The sequence below is a fragment of the Patiria miniata genome, unplaced genomic scaffold, assembly GCF_015706575.1.
Source record: "Patiria miniata isolate m_02_andy unplaced genomic scaffold, ASM1570657v1 HiC_scaffold_10, whole genome shotgun sequence".
NCBI classification, from domain to species: domain Eukaryota; kingdom Metazoa; phylum Echinodermata; class Asteroidea; order Valvatida; family Asterinidae; genus Patiria; species Patiria miniata.
Genome location: NW_024037048.1, coordinates 15,081,894 through 15,109,403, shown reverse-complemented (window position 1 = coordinate 15,109,403; position 27,510 = coordinate 15,081,894). Strand labels below are relative to the sequence as shown.

Here is a 27,510-nt window from a genome sequence, read left to right as displayed (position 1 = left end):
ACGGTTGCCACGAAGATCTTCATTCTGTACAGAATAACAATGATTAAACTGAAACAAATCAGGTGAGATTTAGAGTTAAAATAGTTTTTAAAAACGGAAGAGGAGAAAAATATTGAGGTTTGATAAACAGGAGAACTAATCTAATATTCATGACAATCCGCCGTCAGATTTGAAGAAAAAAACCCCAAAAAAATGAGATTGGAGGAATCATTGTTCGAAGAATGTTTTCGTTGTTATATAACAGTGGCGTATGAGGGATCAAGGGGCTAACATTTGTCATGGCAACCCATCGAATCGATTTTTTTATTTCGCCCGCCAATAAGAGTTAAGAAAGGTCACCAAAATGCATTCCGATAGGGCGAAGCGTTCCGGAGCTGTAGTATTTTTTTTGGGGGGGGGGGACCGGATTACATCTTGCCCCTTTCCCGGTCCTGATAGAATCATTAATTAAACCTCACCACACCCACCTCGATGGTTCGTTCTTGAAGATCAGGTCCAAGAAGAGATCACAAGGAATTCAGTGAAGGCTGAAAAAAATATACAAACGAATACTGGTTAAGTTTACATTTTAATACTATTTTATTATCAATTAAGATAAATGAGTGAGATTTTTTTCTCATTGGGACACATTGCCATCCCAAAACAGGAAAAATTTCTCACCAAGTTATTACGGTCAAGTTTTTAAAATAGTAGGTTTTCTCGGCCGAATTCGTCAAGAAAAACAACCTGTTTAATGTCGCATTGTTCAATTTCTCTCGAATTGACTGATTCTTGAAATTAGCTTTCAATTTGTTTACACGTTATTATTGAAACGATTTTTCCAATCATTTTATAGGCATGTATCTATTTTTGAGACACTATAGGAACTCGGTCAAAAGTTCGTTGGCATTTTATAAGCTTTTGTTGCACTTGGCCAGGCAAATTTACTTTTAACTCCAGTTCTCTTTGTAGTTTAAAGCAGCAATGAAATCTTTCATTCAATATGAAATATTATAGGGTTTCCCGCCCAATTTCACACTTTGCTAATTTAATAATAAAACATTTGCATTCAAAAGTAACACAGTTCAATGATATTTGGAAGTTGCATGAGCAAGGTATTGTATTATAGTGATACAACAGAGTATAAAATGACATGGCTTTTGAAAAGTTTGGATTAAGGAATGTACAGCTATTTCAAAGATCGGAATGCCTGGGAAGGGAATATGAAAAAAGCAGAACAGAACTGTATCAATGTAAAGTGTTAAAGTGATAGAAGGAAATACATTTAGAACACTCGCCGATAAAATACTGTCACAGAGTGACTTTATTTTAATAAAACGAATTTACTCTTTATTGGTTGTAGAAACAAGTTTATTTTTATGTGGCCTGAATCTAGTACATTGGAGTTGTAGAAACAACATTTATTTTATGTGGCCTGAATCTAGTACATTGGAAGTTGGAATTTGGAATGTGTTTTATGTAGAGGGTAACACAATGTACTTTTATTTGAGGCTCTCATACCCAACATTCCGGGGATAGGTGAGCTAGCCAAACCATGTTTTGTTGAGCCTGTGACGCTTAAATAATTAAGCCACACCTCGTTTGTTATTGGTCAATGGGGCTTACGTAATACTCAAATGTGAATTTTAAATAGGCAATGAGAAGCCTGAGTGGACAGAATAAACTTATCATGTTAATTTATGCATAGGACTAATTTTATTTTGGGTATACAAGCGTGGGCAACTGTAAGAGAAAGGACTTGCTAAGAGAAATTCCGAGTAGAAGGCAGTGGCCAGACTCGAAGTGATTTTTGAGACTAAGAAGCCAAGGGAGATAGGGCAATGCATAGCCAGCCTGCAGCAGAGCTAATGAGAGCTCATTGAGTCTGAACTAATAAGAGTTCACGAACCAGCGTATAGAAAATTCAGCAGCGTATAAGCCAGGAGTCCTTCAATTCCTGTAAGTTAAACCATAAATGTAATTATTGTTGTATTAAACTTTGCTTAATTTATTCATTTTGTGGGAAACATAATATCACTTTAATAACTGGAGACTAATTTTTATGAGATTTTGAAAAGATTAAGTGTGAAATGTATTGGCTAGAACTTGGCATTAATTTTGTATAAAATACAATAAGGCTTATATTGCATAAAAAAAACGACAAGTGTTGGCCTACGAAGGTGCTAGTTGCGTTTGAGGAAATTTGGCCAAACACATAATTTTGTTACGCAGAAATGTTTGGATATTTTGGCGAACAAATTTGATATTGCTTGATTAGTTATTGTACAATATTAACATATTGGCAAACTATATAGAGAACACGTCCCTGTTATTGCTATGTTTTCAGGGCTTTTGATCTTGGTTTTGGGATTGCGTCCCCGTGACCAGAGGAGTGAGACCGGACTGCAGCGGCGGGACCAGAGGACCGTGTGGACTCCGCTGGCCTAGTGGGAAAGCTACGGGCATAGAGCATTTGCTGGACACGAGACAACAAGAGACACTCGGACACTTCTTTTCTATGCTGTAACTAATATTTGTGATTGTACTAAATACTGGAAGTTGCCCCTTAATCTGAATTCAATAAGGAATATAAATCGTGTGTATGATAAGTCTGTAAATAAATATAAATATTGTAAAGAGAAGAGTGAAGGCCTAGTTTTCTCTGAGTGTCAGGGTTCATTGGATGGTGACTATAACCAAAGGTCCATTTCATGGGGTGGGCAAACCCTGGGATGTGACAAATACTATGTCAAAATACAGATTTTTATGTAAGGACAATTAAGTCACCAGTTTGTTAATTGCTGTAATCCCTCTTTGGAAGTAAAAAAAAAAATCATATTAATTTGTTTTTTTTTTGTGGCCAATACGATTGGCGATTTGCGAATTGCAAATTAAATAGACTCCTTATTCCATTGCACTTTCGTTGAAAATGAATACTTCCTCTTACAAATTCGCCGACACTCAGTGCAAAATCGAAAACCAACAAAAGAAATGGATTTTCTTTTGCACGAAAAGTTGCCTTCACGCTTTGGTGGGTGTAAAATATTTTTAAAAAATCGAATGCGCTAAATGCGACCTTTTTTCAATGTAATGAACAGTCTCTCAGATTGGACGAACAAGTTGCGAATTTGAACGGGAAAACCTATATGTTATGATTCCCGAAGTTGATAAACAGTCACAAACGAATTACAAAGTGATGAACGATCAAGAAAAAATTAGGACAACGGTTGCGAACACAATTCCGATTTAAAAAATAAACAAAAGAAGACAAATTCCAAAGAATCTGATTACACAGCAACTAAATATGGTGTGATCAATATTTGTTTTCATCTTAGTTCTCTTTTTTTGCCAACTGATGTACCTGCAAAAAATAAAATGTGAAGGAAATTTCAGTGTGTTTCCGCTATAAGTTCGAGGCACCCTGATGAGTTTAACGAGGAATTTGCAAAGACTGCAGGCCAAAATGTCTGGCACAGTTCTACGGTGGGTGTTATAGGGAGGGAATATCACTCGAGCGATGTTTTCTGTTAAAATTTTGACCAAAAGGTGTATAAATATAGAGAAAAAAATACATTCTCCCACCAAAATCACTGCTCTGTTCTGATGATTGAGTGAGGAAAATGTCAAATAACAGACACTCGCCTCGATGGAACGTTCTTGAATTCTATCACGAAGGGAATCCTCAACACTCAGCAGATTGCGAGCTGGAAATAATACCAACGAAAATGAGTCATTGAAAATCCGCTGGGAGATATCTTAGGGGCTGTTGGGGAAGCATAGCTGAATTTCACAAGTAAAACACCCCCAGATCAAAATCTCTGTCGGGCGAAATGTGATCTGGATTGATAATATATTTTTAAGCGGAATGCGTCATGCATGCAACAGTCCCGAACAGACCCACGCACGAGCAACAATATTCAAGTCTTCTTTGAAGGATTTAATATTTTCGAATCAAACGCAGTAACTACCAAAACAAATGCCCAGATTTTCTGAGAGAAATCTGTATGCAAAAAGAATTTAAGGCCACGTAGGATCATTTGCAATTGCCCGGAAAAGAACATTTAATGACAGAAACCTTGCAATGCTGAGAGTGAAGATAAGACTGGTATCAAATACCCGGTGAAAGTATTTTGCCTGTTATAATCGTTTGAAAACTTTGAAGGTGTTTTTAAAATTAAAAAAGAATTGTTAAGGTGTTGGCAACGGAATCAAGTTACGAAATCCAACAAAATAGTACATACGTTTTCTCTGCTTTTTCTCAATGATAGTATCCACTGAGCTGAAACTTCAACAGGTTAGTTGCGACCTTCTTAAGTTTTTAAAGCCATTTTGTTGCTTCTCACGAAAAAAAGATTCAAAAGCAAATTGATTTGTTATGTTTTCTTTTTTAAATTGTTATGTTTTCTTTTTTAATTGCTTGCATTTGAAATTGTAGGCATCACAATGGACATACATTTTCTGCATTATCAAGGACAATCGATCTCATACCAAGGAAGTAGCGGCGGAAATCAGGTGGGCACCGCAGTCAAGGTACGGTCGTTACAAAAATAATTATGTTCCGGATTGGAAATCAGCGCACCGGTTTGACTACTAGCATCAGCCACCATCTGTTTGTTAACCGAATAATGTCCCATATTTTTTCATTATCTGTGTACTCAAAAAAAGTTGGTTAAAGTGGTCAGAAATTGCCTCAGATCGCACCACAGAGCATTTAGAATCAAACAAAAGAAAAAAAACATTCGGGGCCCTTAAGTGGGCCCTGAACCCCACGCCGTAATTATTTTTACCCACTTTTAGGGGACAAAATTATTTTTGGCCCCCCCCCCCCAAAAGTGTTCTGGATCCGCCCTTGACAGCAGAACAGAAGGGACGAATAATATGTACAGACGTACATCAACGCTGTACATGATTGCTACAAATGAATCCAACTAGATTAAGCAATTGGAACTTGAATAAAACTGTGTGCATCATCACGATCCGGTCCGTTTGTATTTGCGCCCTCTATATTCAGTTACACGTTCATCCTGCAGTGATTAAATATAACTTGATGATCAAACCGGAATGGCGCACTGTGAACTCTAGCGAAATGACACAGTTTAACAACAAAGTTCAAAGGGTACTGAGTATCCACATAAATGATAACACAAAATAAGACAGGCATGTTTGAGTTGTCCGGATTTCCTGATAAACGTTCTTCCGTGACCAACTTCTCCATAACTCTTCATCCTGAATTAGTTTGAGTGATTGCCGGAATACAATGTGAGTACATCGAATCAGGATTTCATGTTTAAAAACTAAAATGATAAATTAAACAGGGAAAAAACGAGGCAGAAAATAAGGGGGTGGTTGATCATACCTATATACTGTTTAGGTTAAAGAAACGAACATTCGCAAGATTGTTTTCTTTAAACCAAAATGTTAACGCAGTAATTTTTTACCTGAACTATTACAAGTGCGTGAATTATTTTGAATAAGTGCGTATCCCGATCAATTTCAACTAGTGAATCACAGCAGGGAACTTGATGTAATGAGCTCTTTAAAGAAATGCATCCAAAATTTGATTCAAAACCAGTCGAATCTGAACAGCTTTGTTTTTGACACTGAATTATTTCGTGTTTGTAAAGTGTTATATCCGACAAGATATATCGTCTTAAAAAAATGAAGACGTTTTCGAAATAGTGTGCCGGTGGGCAGACTATTAACGTGTGTTGGCAACGAAATTCAGTGACAAGAACCACAAAAATAATCCCTTTAATTTCTCTGTTTTGGTCAAATGTATATCATCAACTTGTCTCACAAAATATTTCAGATTTGTGAAAATCTGTACCAATCACCAAAAACTTTCGAAAAATAAGCCAAAAATCAATATGGCTGTTTGTCCAAATATCCAACAGAATCTCAGCGGCATGCTGAGTGGAACCCTACATGCAAATACATGAGTGAATTCATCGAGAGCTTTTGCTTCAATCTCTTCAGGCGAACAGAAAGCTTGAGTAATTTGTACAAACACCAACTCTTCACATGATTTCTACAAATTCACCCAGTTAAATAAAGCAATTTGAACTGGTCTAAAACTGTGTGCATCATATCACGATCCGGTCCGTTTGTATTTGCGCCCTCTATATTCACGACTCGTTAATCCTGCTGAATGTAACTTGATGATCAAAGCGCACTGTGAACTCTAGCGAAATGGCAAAGTTGAAAGGGTACTGCTTGAGCAATAACACACAATAAGACAGGAATGTTTTTGATGTCCGGATTTCCTGATAAACGTTCTTCCGTGACCAACTTCCCCATAACTGTTGATCCTGAATTAGTTTCAGTGATTGCCGGGAAACAATGCGAGTACATTGCACCAGAGTTTCCGTGTTTTAAAATTAAATTGATAACATTAAAATGGCAAAATGAGGAAGAAAATAAGGGGTGGTTGATCATACTGATTTTATGGGTGAGGTTATTTATAAAGGTTGGAGCTTGCGGAATATATCTTCTTTAAACCAAAGAAAGAAACTTTTTTAAGTATTAAAAGTGCGTGAATTTGTTTAAGCATTAATCACAATCAGTTAAAACTATTCTGAAATCTGCAGGGAACTTGATGTTTTAAACTCTTCAAAAAACTTAATAGATATGACTAGCAAAAGTCCTACTGATAGCCTTTGTTTTGACAATACAACTTTCCGTGAATGTACAGTGTGCTATCCATTTATAGTGACAAGATTTCAACTTTTTCAAAAACTAAACCAGTCAGTATGTGAACAATAATTTAGTTTGAAGCGTGCGAAATGAAAGTAGAGGCGGAAATAATGTCAGACAGGAATTCCTCATTCCGAACAACAAAACCCTGATATATTTGGGTGATCGGGTACTACCCGATCATTGTTTGGAAATGTTAAGAAATATATTTCTTTCTTCTCTCTTTTTCGGACAATAATTATCTACGGCTTTTCTTCTGAACCGTACAGTACATGGTATAAACTTCAAGCCTTGAGCGAACATCAACACTGGTGTACCTTTTGTATACTCTGACGTCATAATGACGTCATCAGGTATCTTATTACAAGCAATTTCACTGCAAAACCTCATAAACAAAATGAACAATCATGTTCACACTTTGAAATCTGATTGACTAAAGATTGATAAACATTTTTGCTATTCGAAGGTAAAGTCGTCTAACCTTTCCTTCCGGGGTTACTGGTAGGTCAAATTTAGGTGAATTTAAAATGCAAAAGAAGTTGCAGAAAGACGAAACCTGGTGTGAACATGAACCTTAGTGTGAAGATGTGGATATTTTATTGACGTCGTCATAACGTCATCATACATCAAATTACAAGCATTTCAGGTCAAAATTTGACAAAATATTTTGACAGGCGCGGATCCAGAGGGTGGGGAGGGGCCGACCCCCCCCCCCCCCCCCAGCCCCCGCTGTGAAACATGCACACAAAATATTACCCGTTCGCCTGTCACAACAATTTGTTAATTTTTTTAGGAGCCTGACCCTCCCCCTACAAAAATTCCAGGATCCGCCCCTGTTTGAGCAATATCTTTTGTCCTAATAAACCTGAGTGTTCATTGTTTTGTGAAGTGGCATATTGTGCCTTGGGCGATTGGCTACAGGACTACAGGGTCATCATCTTTGGATGGAATTTTTGTTCCAAAAAGGTCATCGGATCATACCGCAAAAATTGAACAGACAATGAAAGATGATGAAATAAGCTTTAATTTGAAGGGTGTTTCAAACACCTTGCAGAGTTGTGAGTATTTGTCCTGATCTTTACAAGTGGGGGTATTTATCACTGAGGTCCATGGCAGTTTATTTGCTGGTCTGCAGCCGTAGATGTTCTTTGAATGACCCCAAACGTCTTTGCGACAATTCAGCATTGTGACGTCATCGAACAAAGTTAATTATAATAGGGAGAATTTGAAACTGAATCGCATGTTGATTCAAAGACCACAAACAAAAAGGCTACGGTTCAAAAAGGTGTGCTCCAGGCGCAGTTCTATAAGATTTTTTTAGAAGGGATTATTGAATGAAAACCATCATGGTTAGGAGGATATTTTTTTGAAGGGATAATTGAGAAGACTAATCATCATGGCTTAGAGGATATTTTTAGAAGGGATAATTGAGGAGACTAACCATCATGGCGAGGAGGATATTGTTTTAGAAGGGATAATTGAGGAGACAAACCATCATGGCCAGGAGGATATTGTTTTAGAAGGGATAATTGAGGAGACAAACCATCATGGCCAGGAGGATTTTTAGAGGGGATTATTAAAATAAAAACAATCATTGCTTGGAGGATATTGTTTTAGAAGGGATAATTGAGGAGACTAACCATCATGGCTAGGAGGATATTTGTTTAGAAGGGATAATTGAGGAAACTAACCATCATGAATGGGAGGATTTTTTTTTAGAAGAGATTATTGAACGCACAAACCATCAAGGCTTGGAAGATATTTTTTAGATGTGATCATTGAGGAGACTAACCCTCATGGCTAGGAGGATATTTTTTTAGAAAGGCTAAATGAGGAGACTTACCATCATGGCTACGAGAATATTTTTTTAAAGGGATAATTGAGGATGCTAATAATCACGGCTAGGAGGATATTTGTAGAAGGGATTATTGAAATGGAAACCATCATGGATTGGATGATATGTTTTAGAAGGAAGGGATAATTGAGAAGACTAATCATCATGGCTTAGAGGATATTTTTAGAAGGGATAATTGAGGAGACTAACCATCATGGCGAGGAGGATATTGTTTTAGAAGGGATAATTGAGGAGACAAACCATCATGGCCAGGAGGATATTGTTTTAGAAGGGATAATTGAGGAGACAAACCATCATGGCCAGGAGGATTTTTAGAGGGGATTATTAAAATAAAAACAATCATTGCTTGGAGGATATTGTTTTAGAAGGGATAATTGAGGAGACTAACCATCATGGCTAGGAGGATATTTGTTTAGAAGGGATAATTGAGGAAACTAACCATCATGAATGGGAGGATTTTTTTTTAGAAGAGATTATTGAACGCACAAACCATCAAGGCTTGGAAGATATTTTTTAGATGTGATCATTGAGGAGACTAACCCTCATGGCTAGGAGGATATTTTTTTAGAAAGGCTAAATGAGGAGACTAACCATCATGGCTACGAGAATATTTTTTTAAAGGGATAATTGAGGATGCTAATAATCACGGCTAGGAGGATATTTGTAGAAGGGATTATTGAAATGGAAACCATCATGGATTGGATGATATGTTTTAGAAGGAAGGGATAATTGAGAAGACTAATCATCATGGCTTAGAGGATATTTTTAGAAGGGATAATTGAGGAGACTAACCATCATGGCGAGGAGGATATTGTTTTAGAAGGGATAATTGAGGAGACAAACCATCATGGCCAGGAGGATATTGTTTTAGAAGGGATAATTGAGGAGACAAACCATCATGGCCAGGAGGATTTTTAGAGGGGATTATTAAAATAAAAACAATCATTGCTTGGAGGATATTGTTTTAGAAGGGATAATTGAGGAGACTAACCATCATGGCTAGGAGGATATTTGTTTAGAAGGGATAATTGAGGAAACTAACCATCATGAATGGGAGGATTTTTTTTTAGAAGAGATTATTGAACGCACAAACCATCAAGGCTTGGAAGATATTTTTTAGATGTGATCATTGAGGAGACTAACCCTCATGGCTAGGAGGATATTTTTTTAGAAAGGCTAAATGAGGAGACTTACCATCATGGCTACGAGAATATTTTTTAAAGGGATAATTGAGGATGCTAATAATCACGGCTAGGAGGATATTTGTAGAAGGGATTATTGAAATGGAAACCATCATGGATTGGATGATATGTTTTAGAAGGAAGGGATAATTGAGAAGACTAATCATTACGGCTAGGAGGGTATTTTTGAAGGGATAATGGAGGAGACTAACTATCATTGCTTGGAGGATATTTTTTTAGAAGGGATAATTAAGGAGGCTATTCATCACGGTTAGGGGGATATTTTTCAGAGGGATTATTGAATGAAAGCCATCATGGCTCGGAGGATATTTTTTGAAGGGATAATTGAGGAGACTAATCATCTTGACTTGGAGGATATTTTTAGAAGAGATTTTTTAACACACTATCGATCACGGCTTGGAAGATATTTTTTGAGAAGGAATAATTGAGGAGACTCCTCATCATGGCTAGGAGCATATTTTTATTTAGAAGGGCTTATTGAAATAAAAACCATCACAGCTAGGAGGATATTTTTCAGACGAGATTATTGAACAGACAAACCATCACGGCTTGGAAATTAATTTTTAGATGTGATAATTGAGGAGACTAACCATAATTGCTTGGAGGATAATTTCTAGAAGGGATAATTGCGGAGACTCACACTCATGACAAGGAGGTATCTTTTAAGAAGGGATTATTGAAGATTATTATTATTGATTATATGAACAGACAAACCAGCATGGCTTGGCTGTTATCTTTTAGATGTGATAATTGAAGACACTAATCATCATGACTTGGAGGATATTTTTTTAAGGGGATAATTGAGAAGACTAACCATCATGGCTAGGAGGATATTTTTAGAAAGGTTAAATGAGGAGACTTATCATCACGGCTAGGAGGATTTTTTTAGAAGGGATTATTGAATGAAAACCAACATGGCTTGGAGGATATTTTTTAAAGGGATAATTAAGGAGACTAACCATCATGGCCAGGAGGATATTGTTTTAGAATGGATAATTGAGGAGACAAACCATCATGGCTAGGAGGATTTTTTTAGAGGGGATTATTAAAATAAAAACCATCATGGCTTGGAGGATATGTTTTAGAAGAGATAATTGAGGAAACTAATCATCTGGACTTGGAGGATATTTTTTAGATGTGATCATTGAGGAGATTAACCATCATTGCTAGGAGGATATTTTTTTTGAAAAGGGATAATTGAGGGGGCTAATCACCACGGCTAGGAGGTTTTTTTTTACAGGGATAATTGAGGTGACTTATCACGGTTAAGAGGATATTGTTTAGAAGGGATTATTGAAATGAAAACCATCATGGCTAGAAGGATATTTTTTAGAAGGGATAATTGAGGAGACTATCATCCTGGCAAGGAGGATATGCTTTAGATGTGATAATTATTAAGGAGACTAACCATCATGGATAGGAGGATCTTTTCTAAAGGGATAATTATTGTGGAGACTAATCATCACTGCAAGGAGGATTTTTTAGAAGGGAAAATTGAGGAGACTAAACATCATGGCTAGGAGGATTTTGTTAAGAAGGGATAATTGAGGAAACTAACTATTATGAATGGGAGGATTTTTTTTTTTAAGAAGAAATTATTGAACGCACAAACCATCACGGCTTGGAAGCTATTTTTTTTTTAGAATTGATAATAATTTAGGATAGTAATCATCATGGCTTGGAGGAATTCTTTTTAGACGAGATTATTGAACAGACAAAGCATCACGGCTTGGAAGATATTTTTTAGATGAGATCATTGAGGAGACTAACCATCATGGCTAGGAGGATATTTTTAGAAGGGATAATTGAGGAGACTATGGCTTGGAGGATATTTTTTTAGAAGGGATAATTGAGAAGCCTAACCATCATGGCCAGGATTATTTTTTTCGTAGAGGTAATTGAATGACGTTTTCTGGTTTCTAATTTGGACCAAAAAGATTAAATGCATAGAAAAAAGGAACAGTCTCCTACCAAATCACTGCTCTATTCTGATGCTTGAATGAAGAGAATGTCAACAGACACTCACCTAAGCACAGTTCTTGAATTCTCTCGCAGAAGCACTCTTCAACACTTAAGCGGGTTGCTGGCTGAAAAAAATACCAACAACAATATGAGTCATTAAAAATCCTCTAGGAGATAACTTGGAGTTTGGTGGGGAGGCATGGCTGAATTCCACAAGTACAATACGGCCAAAAAATGTCTGTTCAGTAAAAATGTAATTTGGGTTGACTATTTATCTCAAATGCGTTCTCCAAAAATCAAATCTATCCATGAATTCTACAAAATGCATCCAGCTATTGAACTTGTATAAAACTGTGTGCATCATCATGATCCAGTGCGTTTGTATTTGCGCCCTCTAGTCTATTCTGACCAGTGACACTTTTATCCTGCAATGCTTAAAAGTAACTTGATGAAACCGGAATGGCGCACTGTGAACTATAGCAAAATGCCAGTTGAACAACAAAGTTCAAAGGCACTGAGAATACCCACAAATAATAACACAAATAAGACCGGCATTTTGAGATGTCCGGATACCTGTATACGTTCTTCCGTGACCAACTTCCGAATAACTTTTCATTCTGATTGAGTTTGAGTGATATCCGGAAATAATGTGAGTACATTGCACTAGGATTTCATGTTTGGAAATTTAAACGATAAAGTCAATAGGAAAAAAAAGAGGCAAAAAATAAGAGTGTGCTTGATCATGCCAAAAATATTGGCCAGGTTATAAAGAGTCCAGGTTTTGAGAGACTTTTTTTGGAAACCGAAAATGTGAAACACCGATTTGTAGTTCCTCTGAAATATTATTTTGAATGATCAATACATCTTTACTGTTCTGAATCACAGCAGGGAACTTGATGTTTTATACTTGCGAAAAACTGCGGTCAGAAAACAGTCCAACCTAACAGTCGAACCTAAATAAAAAAAAGCCCATAAATGTGACTTCGTAGTGTATTATCCATATCGACAAGAATCCAAATGATTTTTGTTCAAGAAGTAAAGAAACCAGTAAGTATTTGGACAATTTGTTTTTGAGAGTGCACAATGGAAGTAGTAGCGGAAATATTGCCAGACAGGAATTCCTCATTTTTATTGCCTTGAAATTTGAACTCGCAAAACCGTGGTCTGCATCCGCACCAACTGTTTACATTATAAGAGCTGAAATAAAATAGCTCGATAATTTACAAAAGTGTTTGAAATTAACTCTTTCAGACGGGCTTAGTGAATGTTATGCACAAACAAAGTCCGTCTGAACAAGTTAATTTCAAACACATTTGTAAATTATCGCAATACTTTATCAACTCCAAAGTGGTCGTTGGGAAAAGGCACAACTTCTGGATCGGAATTAGCGCGCTGGTTTTGCTGTTAGCAGACGTGTATCAGAGTCATAGTGAAATGAAAAAGAACAATTTGTTCATAAAAATCTTGGGGTTTTTTTCAGTCCTCAAGCTACCACATTTTCACAAGCACACAAAGACGGGAAAATATCAAGCCTACCACCGCGCTCGCTGTTTGGAGAATCATTGAATCAGCAACATTCAACAAAATCTGAATCCCGCATTGATTCAAACACATTGTGCAAAAACAACAAATTTCTTCAGAGGAAAAATGATTGTTTCAAACACTCACCGAGCAAAATCTTGTTCTTGCAGTCAGTTCTCTCTCTGGTTGTCGTCCGAAGGTGACCTGTGGTTGATGTGAAGGGTGGACGGCCCCACATGTCTTAAATAGTGCCATCGATTTCCTGAGCAGTGACTAAAAACTCGGACCTGGATTGTGATTGCATGGCTCCTGTGCGCTGTCAATCACACATCACCGACTCGCTTCATATTAATGATATGAAAGCAATGTTAATGTCGTTGAGGCTATATAGTCACCATAAAAACTAGTCACCGAGATTGAAATGGCCGCTTCTTATTGGTGGATATTGTATGGATGTCGGTGACACATCCAAATATGGAATTTATGATTGACACACACAATCTGTCAGTCACAGACCACTCACTTGTGGTCACCGACTTGTCGTCACCAACTTGTCACCGACAAACTGTGATTGGTGGATAGACAAGTGACGTATACACCGGCCGTGATTCATTCAATGTACAGTTGGCGCTTCAGTCTATTAAATTGTGTGGATATATTCGGGATTATGAGGAATTAAATCGTACTCAAGCCAGCGGAGAAACTTGGGTTTAACTTGGGGTAGGGCACCTGAGGTGCGTGTTTTTTTTTCAAAGGCTGCACTAAATGCAAAATAAACGTATTATTACAGCTTACAGTGAATGTTTTAATTCAGGTTTTCAAAATGGGGCGGGGGAGGGCTGGGGCCGGCTTCCACAGGGGGTGGGGTAAATGCCCCGTGTCCCCGTAGTTTTGCCCCTGAGGTAGGCTTTGCTCATTGATTGGGACTTTGAGGAAATAAAATACAGTTGAATAAACTTCCATGAACTTTACGCATCATATACGGCCCGTGTATAATCGTGGCCTTCTAAATGTGGAAAAGGTTTTTACACTTGAATATCTCCCAGTTCGAATAATCATTTCCAGAAATGTTAGAATGTATGACCGGTGATGATGGACCTAAAAAGCAAACGTTCACTACCTAAAGTAATGACACAGTTCCAATAAAGCATGTTAAGTGATTTAAACGAGAAAGGCTTGTATGGAACGACCAGACTTCCTACATTTGCTAGTTTGTGGCCTCCGCATAAAGCGCACGATTCACCCTGAACTAGCCCTGGTGATATCCGGACAAATCATACCAGAGTTTGCCATTCTGTATTGCGAACCACCTCGATTTATAATAATCTCTGAAGCAATGACGTAGCGACGATGGGGGTGGGGTGGGATAGTTGAACGATCACAGCCCCCCCCCCTTCCCCCTCCCCTCCCCCATACCAGTGGGACCATACCATACAAGTAAATGACAAAGCCACTTGTCTGATTAGGGGCCTTACATGGCCTTGTTCCGAAGCCGGGCACGAAGCCTATGTTTACAAAACGACCGAAAGTCATCGAGGTCATGAGACATACCGGCGTTTCTCAAACTCCGGCTTCGTTCCGTAAACCGGTTTCGGGCATGCGGCTTGGCAATAGAGCTGGATCCGGTATTGGAATGAAGCTAGGATTTGGAAAACCTCGCTTGTAGCTCACTCGACGTGTGTCAAGTCGCCGTTCAAAACGCCTCGCTGTTTCGTCCCTCGGTTAACTGCCGGCGCTTGTCAGGATGACCTTGTGGAAAGGCTACAGTTAGGCGGACCAGCAGAGGCAATCTCTTGTTCATATTTGCGGAGCCACCAACTTGGAAAGTTTGAAAAGCTGGGGTGGAGGGGGTTGGGCTTAGACGCTACCTGTCTATTGAGGGCACTGTTCCAAAATGCATGTATACATACCCGCGTACTATAGCTATAGTGGTAGATAGTGGTAATGACTTGAAATAAAAGACATTCTTATTAAAAATAACACTCAAAATATTTTTGATTTTATTTCTAGAAGATAACATGCTTTATACTTGGTGCACATAATCATGGTCTCAAGACGTATCTGCGTCGTTTGGAATGCATTGCGTAACCAATGTGTCTATGTCGTTCAGAAAATTGCACAACGAACAATGTCCAGCTTTCGTTTCAGGTAGATTGCGAAATCAGAAATCGTTGCTTTTCGTTTGATAAAACTGCGCAAGAAAAGAAGGGGAAACAAAATAATTCCTTACCATATAAGGTTATATGTGGTTGATATTTAAAGGGAATATACATCATTTGCTTTTGCTGTAATTTTCAGAAATGGATGGAATTGGCTGGTCGGAAATATATAGCAAATATAGTTACACTGACTTTTTTGAGGTTTTGGGTTCGAAAATGCTATAAAAACCAAGAAAAACAATCATTTTCCTGTAGTCTGGTTCCCTGACTCCATTTAAGAAGAAACAGAGCAGTTTACATATATTGGGGAATTGTAAGATCAGGGAACCAGTCTAGCTGGCTTGTACCCGTTCATAGGTGTGTAATCGATTGCAAACAAGTGCGATGGTCAACTGGGGCCAGTATTTGAAAAAAAGCCAGTTTTTTCCAACGCTGATCGGCCGATTAGCGTTGGAAATTGATACAAAAATACCACTTTTCTTGAAAATGACAGTATACCAGGTGCCATGATTTTACAGGATGCTTTACACTGTCATTCACTAACAGTCCAGCAAGGTATTTCAAAATGATTTGGTAGTTTTATATTTTGATATTTGCAAATGTTGTATTTTCCCTTTAAAAAACAAAATGGGTCGATGAATGTTGATCGAAGCTTCTCCTACTTTCCAAGGAATGTTTGCATAATTGTTTTGGAGAAAAGTTTTTGTTGTTTGCCAAATTGAATTAAAAATATGAGGCTAAGGCCAAAAAAAAAAGTCTCCGGTTTCTGGTATGCGCGCGTCGCCGTAGCCATGCGCGTCGGCAAAATGAAAAAAGTTTTTTTTTTTTATGAAACATGATGTCTCAAAACCGCCAAACTCACTGGTTTGACTTGAATCCTGCTGCTGCACAATTTTAACGTGTTTTTAGATTGGGTTATGGTCGAGAATAAGCTTTATGTGGCCTCTCTGGACTCCCATATATTTGCACTAAGTTTACTCGGGCACCATTTGCAGTCATCAGCCGACATTTGAACCAAAAAAATCAGGTAAAAAAAAAAAAAAAGCCGCGCCGCCGCACCACTTTTTGTGCAAGCTCCATACCAGAAACCGGAGACTTTTTTTTTGGCCTAACCTCTTGTATTTTTTTATTGAGGAAAAAACAAAAAATCTAAATTGCCTCAAAGTTGTTGGAAAACTTGCAAAGGGATCCCGGAATACATTCTAAGTTAATGCAACAGATATTTCTTCAGTTATCTTGTGGAAACCGAGTGTGAAAGTTGACTCAAAATTGCCCGTTATTTTTTGCGTTAAACACATCTACATTTTGTGGATGGAAATTTGTGTCCTGGACGAAAAGATAATCTTGATCAAAATCTGTAGCAAAATCGCTACATCAGCGGAAAAAAAAATTCAGTGTGTGTGGAAGCATTGAGCGTCTGGCCGTACTACAGAGCTTGCGATAGTACTGTACGGCCAGACGCAGTCGGGCTAGACTTTGACTTCAGTTTGCATGGACAGTCCCTAATTTTCGGGCTAGGTTCAACTAAGAAAACACGCCCAGCAAATAGCAACTCACTGTGGCTTTATTTATGTAATACAAGTGCCTTTCTGTCTGTATCCTGTGGTTTTTAATAGAAATTGATGACGTGCATGCCATGCAAGGGCGGAAATCGCTCCTTGAACGTGGGGGGGACAGGTTTTTTTTCTCCCTGAAATTATATTACTCACAAAAAGTCACAGGCTGAACGGCAATGGCGTAGCCAGGATTTTTTCAGTAGTGGGGGGGGGGGGCGGGGGGGGGGCTGGGGGGGGGGCTGGAACATTTCATGGGGGGGGGGTCAAGCAGGGGCGTCAATCGCTTCTCAAAAGTGGGGGGGGGGGCATACCTTGATCATAACTGATGCAAGCGCGAAGCCCTTACGGCGTGGGGTTCGGGGCCCGCTTAAGGGCCCCGAACAAAAATTGGATTCTACATGTTCTGTGGTGTGACTTGAAGCAATTTCTTACGATTTTCTTCCATGCTTTAACTAATATTTTCTTGGCAAAAGACAATTATTTGAACATCGTTTTCGAGGTTGGAGACATTGAATCAGCTATCGGTATTCTGAGCTATTGGCGTGGGGTTCGGGGCCCGCTTATGGGCCCCGAAAAAAAATGGATTTTCGATGCTCTGTGGTGTGATCTGAGGCAATTTCTTACCACTTTAACCAATAATTATCTTAGCACAAAAGATAATAATTTAAACATAATTTTCGAGGTTTTCTCAGCTAAAGGCATAAGAAAATTTTGTGAACATTGTTTTCGAGGTTGGAGTCATTGAATCAGCTACCAGAATTCTGAGCTATAGGCGTGGGGTTCGGAGCCCGCTTAAGGGCCCCGAAAAATTTTGGATTCTAAATGCTCTGTGGTGCTATCTGAGGCAATTTCTGACCGCTTTAACCAATATTTTCTAAGCAAAAGATGCATCGTAGTACATAATAGGGCCCTGTAAATGAGACACGAGTTCAAAAATGGGGGGATGGGACATTTGATATTGTGTCCCCCACTCTTCAAAAGGTGTGGAAGGACATGTCCCCTGTCCCCCCCCCCCCCCAGGATTGACGCCTATGGCGTCATGTAGATCAATGATATTTTTTTTAGAAACTCAAAATCTCAGTTGGGGGGGGGGGGGCGACTAGGGGGTGCGACAAGGTTTCATGAGGGCGGTCCCCCCCACGCCCCCCCCCCCCCCGGTGGCTACGCCACTGCTGAACGGACAACTTTCCACTCGTAATATTGCCATGGGGTATGGCAGCCATAGCGAGAGACTTGAAATCAAGTCTGTAATGAGTGGTTTAATTTAATCGCGTCCGCCGCAAGGGCGGATCCAGAACACAACTTTTTTAGGGGGGCCAAAAAAAAGTTTGGGCCCCCCAAAAAGTGGGTCCAAAAAATTACGGCGTGGGGTTTCGAGGCCCGCTTAAGGGCCCCGAAAAAAAATTGGATTCTAGATGCTCTGTGGTGCGATCTGAGGCAATTTCTGACCACTTTTACCATTTTTTTTTTAAATAAAGATGGGGGTGTACTCATTGCCTGCCTTTATTGCGATGTCACATAAAAAAAAAATTGTTTCTTTTTTTTTGGGGGGGGGGGGGGTCATGGCCCCCTTGATAATGCAACAATATATTTCTAAACCTCATTGTGTGCATCGGGCATGTTGTCATTGCGGTTCTGTAACCTTAAAAATGGGTACAAACCGCGGACGAGTTCGTTTTCAGGGTGATTAGTTAAACTACAACAAGCCACATGGGCCAAAAGGAGCTTACGTTTACAGTCGACGCGCACTTCATTTTCTGAAGGGATTTACAATTATTCGTAACAGTTTCAACTTCCATAATTACTTAAATATTACTCCTTTTATTCAAAGACAGGAAACTTGGAAACTTGAAAATGATCGTGTAATAATTAACCCCATATTAATAATGGTGTTTCTTCGTAAGCCAGATGGGCTACTATTGGCCCTCGCTATGGAAACATCATGCATATGCATTGCAGTGGCTGCATATATGAATATTCGCTTGAAAACGTCTTAGTCAAGTCCGAATTAGACACAGACTGACCATGCCGCGCGTTAGTACATGACTTTTGCATGAATGGTTGTAGCGCTGACGTTGCATGAACGGCGGTGGTATGCGGATTTTGGCGCTGATCGATGACGGACATAAACCACTATAGTCTAACGACTTGTCATCAAGTCTACCATAGCGATTGCGGGCCGGAGTGGGGCCGAAATAGGAGTAGCAAATTATATGACGTACGCAGGCAACATTGTGTATAACGTATACCGCATGAACCAACACGCACGTACAGTACATGTACGTGGGTAGGCTAGGCGTACAAGAGCCGCGTGGTCGAACCGACAAGAAAACCAAATTGGTTCTCAGCCACAACTAAACTAGCGACTTATCAAAGAGGCTTTTCCCTAAGACTCTGCCATGGTTGGTCACCCACCCATACCTACACATGAAAACATGGAGGGGACATTCGACATTGTGTCCCCCCTTACCAAATTTATGGGGGGGACGTGTCCCCCCTGTCCCCCCCGGGATTTCCGCCCATGATGCCATGAGCAGCCAGTGATGCAAGACACAGAGTCAGAGGAATGCAGCATATGATGCAATTGATGGCAGTACAGATAGCAGGTTGATCTCCAATGGGCAGCAGACATGGAAAGAATGTTGCAACCTGACGCCACTTCAGCGGTACAAAGTCTATGGTGAGTCAAGAAAATTGAAGTATTTCCTAACATTGAAATTGGGAATGTTTCTTAGTCCTAGATTCATGTCTTATCATCATTTTTTCAATGACTGTCCTTCATTGAGATGATATATGAAGAAAACGGCAGTGTCAGGTCGCAAAATTGTTTTCGCAGGTTTATGCTTGTCCGAAAATTTGGGACTCTCATCAATACTGTGTTTTGCATGTTTCAGAGCACTCCATGCCAGGTCCCAGTAGTGTGGGTTTATTATAGGACTGCAGGGTATGTTGGCGACACAGATTTTATATTTCGGTTCCAAAAAGTTGATCAAAGGAGTGGGTGCGTTCCGGGCTTTCAGGAAGCTTTTGAGGAAAAAAATAGGTACGCTGTCTTGAATGGGATTTGAACCAAATAGTTGACGCCTATTATTGCAACTCTTATTAGCAACTTGAGCATCATGCTTGTTGAAGTTGTTGGGGCTGTTTATGAAGCTCGATGGAGGTATTTTTACTAAAAACCTGGAATATATGTTACTGTCCCTGTGGAAAACTTAGTCTGAATAATGCAAAGATGTCAGTGAGTTGTTTTTTTTTCAAAACGAAGATTCACATTGCAAGATTAAAAGGTCAGTATTAAAAACAATTTCAGAATTTTTTTTTTTATGATGTATTTAATCATCAGGATTCATTTGATGACTGAGCCGCCATAGCAGCAGATCACTGACAGAACAGCAGCAGCGCTACAAGGGGTCTCAGCTGTCCGATACAGCAGAGAGGAAGACAAGCTAAGACAAAGAACAACGACAATGACACATGATGAGTATCTACAGTTGAGTAACAAGATGCTTAGTGCAAGTATAGGAACAGTAGTTGATTCAGCTGGGATCCATGGAGGACATGCTGTGAATGTTTCATCATGGCAACTCAGTCTCAGACAAGATTGTTCCAGGTGCTGATGCGTTACATTATGTTCAGCGAGGATGTTACTAGTCCTTATCATTGGTTTTTAAAACTGTATGCATGCAGTACTGACATGCGTGAAATGTTTTGGTTAAAGGGAATGTACAACATTTGCCTTTGCTGCATTTTTTTCAAAAATAAATCGATTTGGAGGATTAGGCCCTAGTATGTTATGGCAAATATTGTTCAAATGACTGGCTTCACGTTTTGGGCTTGTATATGCTGGCAAACCGAGAAAACCAATCATGTACTTGAAGTCTGGTTGCCTGAACCAGTCTTAAGATGAAGCAGAGCAATTTGTAGACTTTGGGGAATTGTAAGGTCAGAGAATCAGTCTAGAAGGCTTGAACCCTTTCACCAGTGTGTAATCAATTGCAACGATAACGCGAAATAACTAAATATGAAAAATTAGGAACTGTTTTTATAGCCATTTTTTCCACTGCTGGTTGGCTAACCAGTGTTGGAAAAATACAATTTTTCTTGAAAATGTCAGCACACCAGGAGCCATGATTTTACAGGATGCTAAGCTTTTGTGTCATTCCCTAACAATCAAGTGAAGTACTTCGTGTAAATTTGACCATGTCGTTTTTTTTATGCTTGCAAATGTTATATCTACCCTTAACATATGTTTCATTTTTGCAATAAAATGCTCTTCAACTATTTCAATAATAACACAGTCAGTGACAACTATGTGTTAAGTTTCATATACGTGTAAAGTTTTAAACGCTGAAAGAATTAAAATGAAAATCATAATCGTGGCCTTCTAAATGTGGAAAAGGTTTTTACACTTGAATATCTCCCAGTTCGAATAATCATTTCCAGAAATGTTAGAATGTATGACCGGTGATGATGGACCTAAAAAGCAAACGTTCACTACCTAAAGTAATGACACAGTTCCAATAAAGCATGTTAAGTGATTTAAACGAGAAAGGCTTGTATGGAACGACCAGACTTCCTACATTTGCTAGTTTGTGGCCTCCGCATAAAGCGCACGATTCACCCTGAACTAGCCCTGGTGATATCCGGACAAATCATACCAGAGTTTGCCATTCTGTATTGCGAACCACCTCGATTTATAATAATCTCTGAAGCAATGACGTAGCGACGATGGGGGTGGGGTGGGATAGTTGAACGATCACAGCCCCCCCCCTTCCCCCTCCCCTCCCCCATACCAGTGGGACCATACCATACAAGTAAATGACAAAGCCACTTGTCTGATTAGGGGCCTTACATGGCCTTGTTCCGAAGCCGGGCACGAAGCCTATGTTTACAAAACGACCGAAAGTCATCGAGGTCATGAGACATACCGGCGTTTCTCAAACTCCGGCTTCGTTCCGTAAACCGGTTTCGGGCATGCGGCTTGGCAATAGAGCTGGATCCGGTATTGGAATGAAGCTAGGATTTGGAAAACCTCGCTTGTAGCTCACTCGACGTGTGTCAAGTCGCCGTTCAAAACGCCTCGCTGTTTCGTCCCTCGGTTAACTGCCGGCGCTTGTCAGGATGACCTTGTGGAAAGGCTACAGTTAGGCCTCTTGACCAGCAGAGGCAATCTCTTGTTCATATTTGCGGAGCCACCAACTTGGAAAGTTTGAAAAGCTGGGGTGGAGGGGGTTGGGCTTAGACGCTACCTGTCTATTGAGGGCACTGTTCCAAAATGCATGTATACATACCCGCGTACTATAGCTATAGTGGTAGATAGTGGTAATGACTTGAAATAAAAGACATTCTTATTAAAAATAACACTCAAAATATTTTTGATTTTATTTCTAGAAGATAACATGCTTTATACTTGGTGCACATAATCATGGTCTCAAGACGTATCTGCGTCGTTTGGAATGCATTGCGTAACCAATGTGTCTATGTCGTTCAGAAAATTGCACAACGAACAATGTCCAGCTTTCGTTTCAGGTAGATTGCGAAATCAGAAATCGTTGCTTTTCGTTTGATAAAACTGCGCAAGAAAAGAAGGGGAAACAAAATAATTCCTTACCATATAAGGTTATATGTGGTTGATATTTAAAGGGAATATACATCATTTGCTTTTGCTGTAATTTTCAGAAATGGATGGAATTGGCTGGTCGGAAATATATAGCAAATATAGTTACACTGACTTTTTTGAGGTTTTGGGTTCGAAAATGCTATAAAAACCAAGAAAAACAATCATTTTCCTGTAGTCTGGTTCCCTGACTCCATTTAAGAAGAAACAGAGCAGTTTACATATATTGGGGAATTGTAAGATCAGGGAACCAGTCTAGCTGGCTTGTACCCGTTCATAGGTGTGTAATCGATTGCAAACAAGTGCGATGGTCAACTGGGGCCAGTATTTGAAAAAAAGCCAGTTTTTTCCAACGCTGATCGGCCGATTAGCGTTGGAAATTGATACAAAAATACCACTTTTCTTGAAAATGACAGTATACCAGGTGCCATGATTTTACAGGATGCTTTACACTGTCATTCACTAACAGTCCAGCAAGGTATTTCAAAATGATTTGGTAGTTTTATATTTTGATATTTGCAAATGTTGTATTTTCCCTTTAAAAAACAAAATGGGTCGATGAATGTTGATCGAAGCTTCTCCTACTTTCCAAGGAATGTTTGCATAATTGTTTTGGAGAAAAGTTTTTGTTGTTTGCCAAATTGAATTAAAAATATGAGGCTAAGGCCAAAAAAAAAAGTCTCCGGTTTCTGGTATGCGCGCGTCGCCGTAGCCATGCGCGTCGGCAAAATGAAAAAAGTTTTTTTTTTTTATGAAACATGATGTCTCAAAACCGCCAAACTCACTGGTTTGACTTGAATCCTGCTGCTGCACAATTTTAACGTGTTTTTAGATTGGGTTATGGTCGAGAATAAGCTTTATGTGGCCTCTCTGGACTCCCATATATTTGCACTAAGTTTACTCGGGCACCATTTGCAGTCATCAGCCGACATTTGAACCAAAAAAATCAGGTAAAAAAAAAAAAAAAGCCGCGCCGCCGCACCACTTTTTGTGCAAGCTCCATACCAGAAACCGGAGACTTTTTTTTTGGCCTAACCTCTTGTATTTTTTTATTGAGGAAAAAACAAAAAATCTAAATTGCCTCAAAGTTGTTGGAAAACTTGCAAAGGGATCCCGGAATACATTCTAAGTTAATGCAACAGATATTTCTTCAGTTATCTTGTGGAAACCGAGTGTGAAAGTTGACTCAAAATTGCCCGTTATTTTTTGCGTTAAACACATCTACATTTTGTGGATGGAAATTTGTGTCCTGGACGAAAAGATAATCTTGATCAAAATCTGTAGCAAAATCGCTACATCAGCGGAAAAAAAAAATTCAGTGTGTGTGGAAGCATTGAGCGTCTGGCCGTACTACAGAGCTTGCGATAGTACTGTACGGCCAGACGCAGTCGGGCTAGACTTTGACTTCAGTTTGCATGGACAGTCCCTAATTTTCGGGCTAGGTTCAACTAAGAAAACACGCCCAGCAAATAGCAACTCACTGTGGCTTTATTTATGTAATACAAGTGCCTTTCTGTCTGTATCCTGTGGTTTTTAATAGAAATTGATGACGTGCATGCCATGAGCAGCCAGTGATGCAAGACACAGAGTCAGAGGAATGCAGCATATGATGCAATTGATGGCAGTACAGATAGCAGGTTGATCTCCAATGGGCAGCAGACATGGAAAGAATGTTGCAACCTGACGCCACTTCAGCGGTACAAAGTCTATGGTGAGTCAAGAAAATTGAAGTATTTCCTAACATTGAAATTGGGAATGTTTCTTAGTCCTAGATTCATGTCTTATCATCATTTTTTCAATGACTGTCCTTCATTGAGATGATATATGAAGAAAACGGCAGTGTCAGGTCGCAAAATTGTTTTCGCAGGTTTATGCTTGTCCGAAAATTTGGGACTCTCATCAATACTGTGTTTTGCATGTTTCAGAGCACTCCATGCCAGGTCCCAGTAGTGTGGGTTTATTATAGGACTGCAGGGTATGTTGGCGACACAGATTTTATATTTCGGTTCCAAAAAGTTGATCAAAGGAGTGGGTGCGTTCCGGGCTTTCAGGAAGCTTTTGAGGAAAAAAATAGGTACGCTGTCTTGAATGGGATTTGAACCAAATAGTTGACGCCTATTATTGCAACTCTTATTAGCAACTTGAGCATCATGCTTGTTGAAGTTGTTGGGGCTGTTTATGAAGCTCGATGGAGGTATTTTTACTAAAAACCTGGAATATATGTTACTGTCCCTGTGGAAAACTTAGTCTGAATAATGCAAAGATGTCAGTGAGTTGTTTTTTTTTCAAAACGAAGATTCACATTGCAAGATTAAAAGGTCAGTATTAAAAACAATTTCAGAATTTTTTTTTTTATGATGTATTTAATCATCAGGATTCATTTGATGACTGAGCCGCCATAGCAGCAGATCACTGACAGAACAGCAGCAGCGCTACAAGGGGTCTCAGCTGTCCGATACAGCAGAGAGGAAGACAAGCTAAGACAAAGAACAACGACAATGACACATGATGAGTATCTACAGTTGAGTAACAAGATGCTTAGTGCAAGTATAGGAACAGTAGTTGATTCAGCTGGGATCCATGGAGGACATGCTGTGAATGTTTCATCATGGCAACTCAGTCTCAGACAAGATTGTTCCAGGTGCTGATGCGTTACATTATGTTCAGCGAGGATGTTACTAGTCCTTATCATTGGTTTTTAAAACTGTATGCATGCAGTACTGACATGCGTGAAATGTTTTGGTTAAAGGGAATGTACAACATTTGCCTTTGCTGCATTTTTTTCAAAAATAAATCGATTTGGAGGATTAGGCCCTAGTATGTTATGGCAAATATTGTTCAAATGACTGGCTTCACGTTTTGGGCTTGTATATGCTGGCAAACCGAGAAAACCAATCATGTACTTGAAGTCTGGTTGCCTGAACCAGTCTTAAGATGAAGCAGAGCAATTTGTAGACTTTGGGGAATTGTAAGGTCAGAGAATCAGTCTAGAAGGCTTGAACCCTTTCACCAGTGTGTAATCAATTGCAACGATAACGCGAAATAACTAAATATGAAAAATTAGGAACTGTTTTTATAGCCATTTTTTCCACTGCTGGTTGGCTAACCAGTGTTGGAAAAATACAATTTTTCTTGAAAATGTCAGCACACCAGGAGCCATGATTTTACAGGATGCTAAGCTTTTGTGTCATTCCCTAACAATCAAGTGAAGTACTTCGTGTAAATTTGACCATGTCGTTTTTTTTATGCTTGCAAATGTTATATCTACCCTTAACATATGTTTCATTTTTGCAATAAAATGCTCTTCAACTATTTCAATAATAACACAGTCAGTGACAACTATGTGTTAAGTTTCATATACGTGTAAAGTTTTAAACGCTGAAAGAATTAAAATGAAAATCATTTTCAGAAAAAAAATTCCAAACTTGTCTCTTCTATAGTTTTCAATTTCTTGATCCCATCATGGATGGAGGATTAAATTTTTTTTTTTTTTTTTTAAAAAGAGAGAAGAATATAACATACAATTTTAGTGTTTATTTTTTTGAAGTATTTGATTCTGAAAACAAAACTTCATTTTTTTTTAAATGATAAGTTCACCAAATTTATTTTTGGGGAAAGAAAAAAAGAAGAAAATTAAGTAATAATATAATCATGGTGGGATTCGAACCCGAGTCGCCAGATTGGGAGTCTTACGCCGGTCCAGCAGACCATTAACGCGCTCAAATGCACTATTAGTTCTTTTTAATTATAACTGTAAGATAGACTTATCGCGGCTTTTCACGTACAGGTACATGCCCATGCACGCTTAGACGTAAAACACAGTCTGACGATGTAAATCACTCGTTTGGTTTTGGGTGTAGCTGTTCAAGTTGATCTCAATTTATTTGGAAAAGGATAAAGGGTGTCAACTGAACTGAAATCCAGAAATTCCATGGAATAAAACTCGACAATCCTTGGTTTCAGTACGAAACACACGTGTTCAACGGATGCAGAGAAGCCCATTTCTTTTGTTAATTTCCTTTGTTAAATCTTACGTTAACAATAAAATGTTTCCATTGAGGCGAAAGGATTAAACGCCGGGATCTTTTTTCACGCTTGAGTGCATCTGAATGGGGAATATTGAAGCGGAAAATCACGATTTACAGCACTTAGGCAGCATTTTATCCCACATAATGATACTTTTTGGAGAGGAAATTGCATACTGAATACAACTGTAGTTTCAAAATTCAAAAATTCGCCGTATTTAAAAAGTCGAGGTAATTTTTTTGGAAAAATTTCACTGAAACTTTCCTCATCCGAACGTAGGCGGCGCTATATATATTTCATTCTCGCACGTGCACCGTATCCAGAGTTGGCTTGCGCATTATCGGGTGTGTATGGCATTGCAAGGGGATGGGGGCGGGGCTGGCTGCCTGTTTTGTATACATGTACGGTTTATAACCCTTTTTTAAAAACATTTTTCCATTAACGACTTTTAGTAAAAATATTTCGCTTGTTCCCCCCTCCCCCCATCTCACACGACAAAACAAATCCCTGCCCCCCTCTTGCTTCATGGGTATACCGGGGCCCTTTTAGGCGCGTCTCTTTTGTTCCATTAAAGTTGACTTTTATTCTGATTGCATTTTGTTTCACAGACCTTAATTATCTATTGTTTTAGTTGTAGACCTATTCAACTTTTATTGGTGAGATAAATTGAAATTGTGATGCTAGGATAAGATTGGGTACAGTGGATAGCGGGTGATACTCAGATGGGGCGGCGGCTAGCGCGATAACAATGCGCACTGAGAATGAAATATATAAAGCGCCGCCTACGTCAGGATGAGGAAAGTTTGGGTGAAATTTTTCCCAAAAAATTACCTCGACTTTTTAAATACGGCGAATTTTGGCATTTTAAAACTATAGATGTATTCAGTATGCAATTTCCTCTTCAAAAAGTATCATTATGTGGGATAAAATGCTGCCTAAG

The 27,510-nt window shown here is 39.0% G+C and overlaps 3 long non-coding RNA genes across 3 annotated transcripts; all 3 read left to right on the top strand.

Moving 5' to 3' along the window:
• On the top strand, positions 1–25,968 carry LOC119738791. Its single transcript, XR_005272502.1, has 3 exons — positions 1–62; positions 24,085–24,255; positions 24,919–25,968. It is a non-coding gene; the product is annotated as an uncharacterized LOC119738791 (long non-coding RNA).
• LOC119738805 lies at positions 1,294–2,628 on the top strand. The gene is made up of 2 exons (XR_005272505.1): positions 1,294–1,938; positions 2,327–2,628. It is a non-coding gene; the product is annotated as an uncharacterized LOC119738805 (long non-coding RNA).
• On the top strand, positions 19,548–21,299 carry LOC119738798. The gene is made up of 2 exons (XR_005272504.1): positions 19,548–19,607; positions 20,271–21,299. It is a non-coding gene; the product is annotated as an uncharacterized LOC119738798 (long non-coding RNA).
• Positions 25,969–27,510: the final 1,542 nt, after the last annotated feature.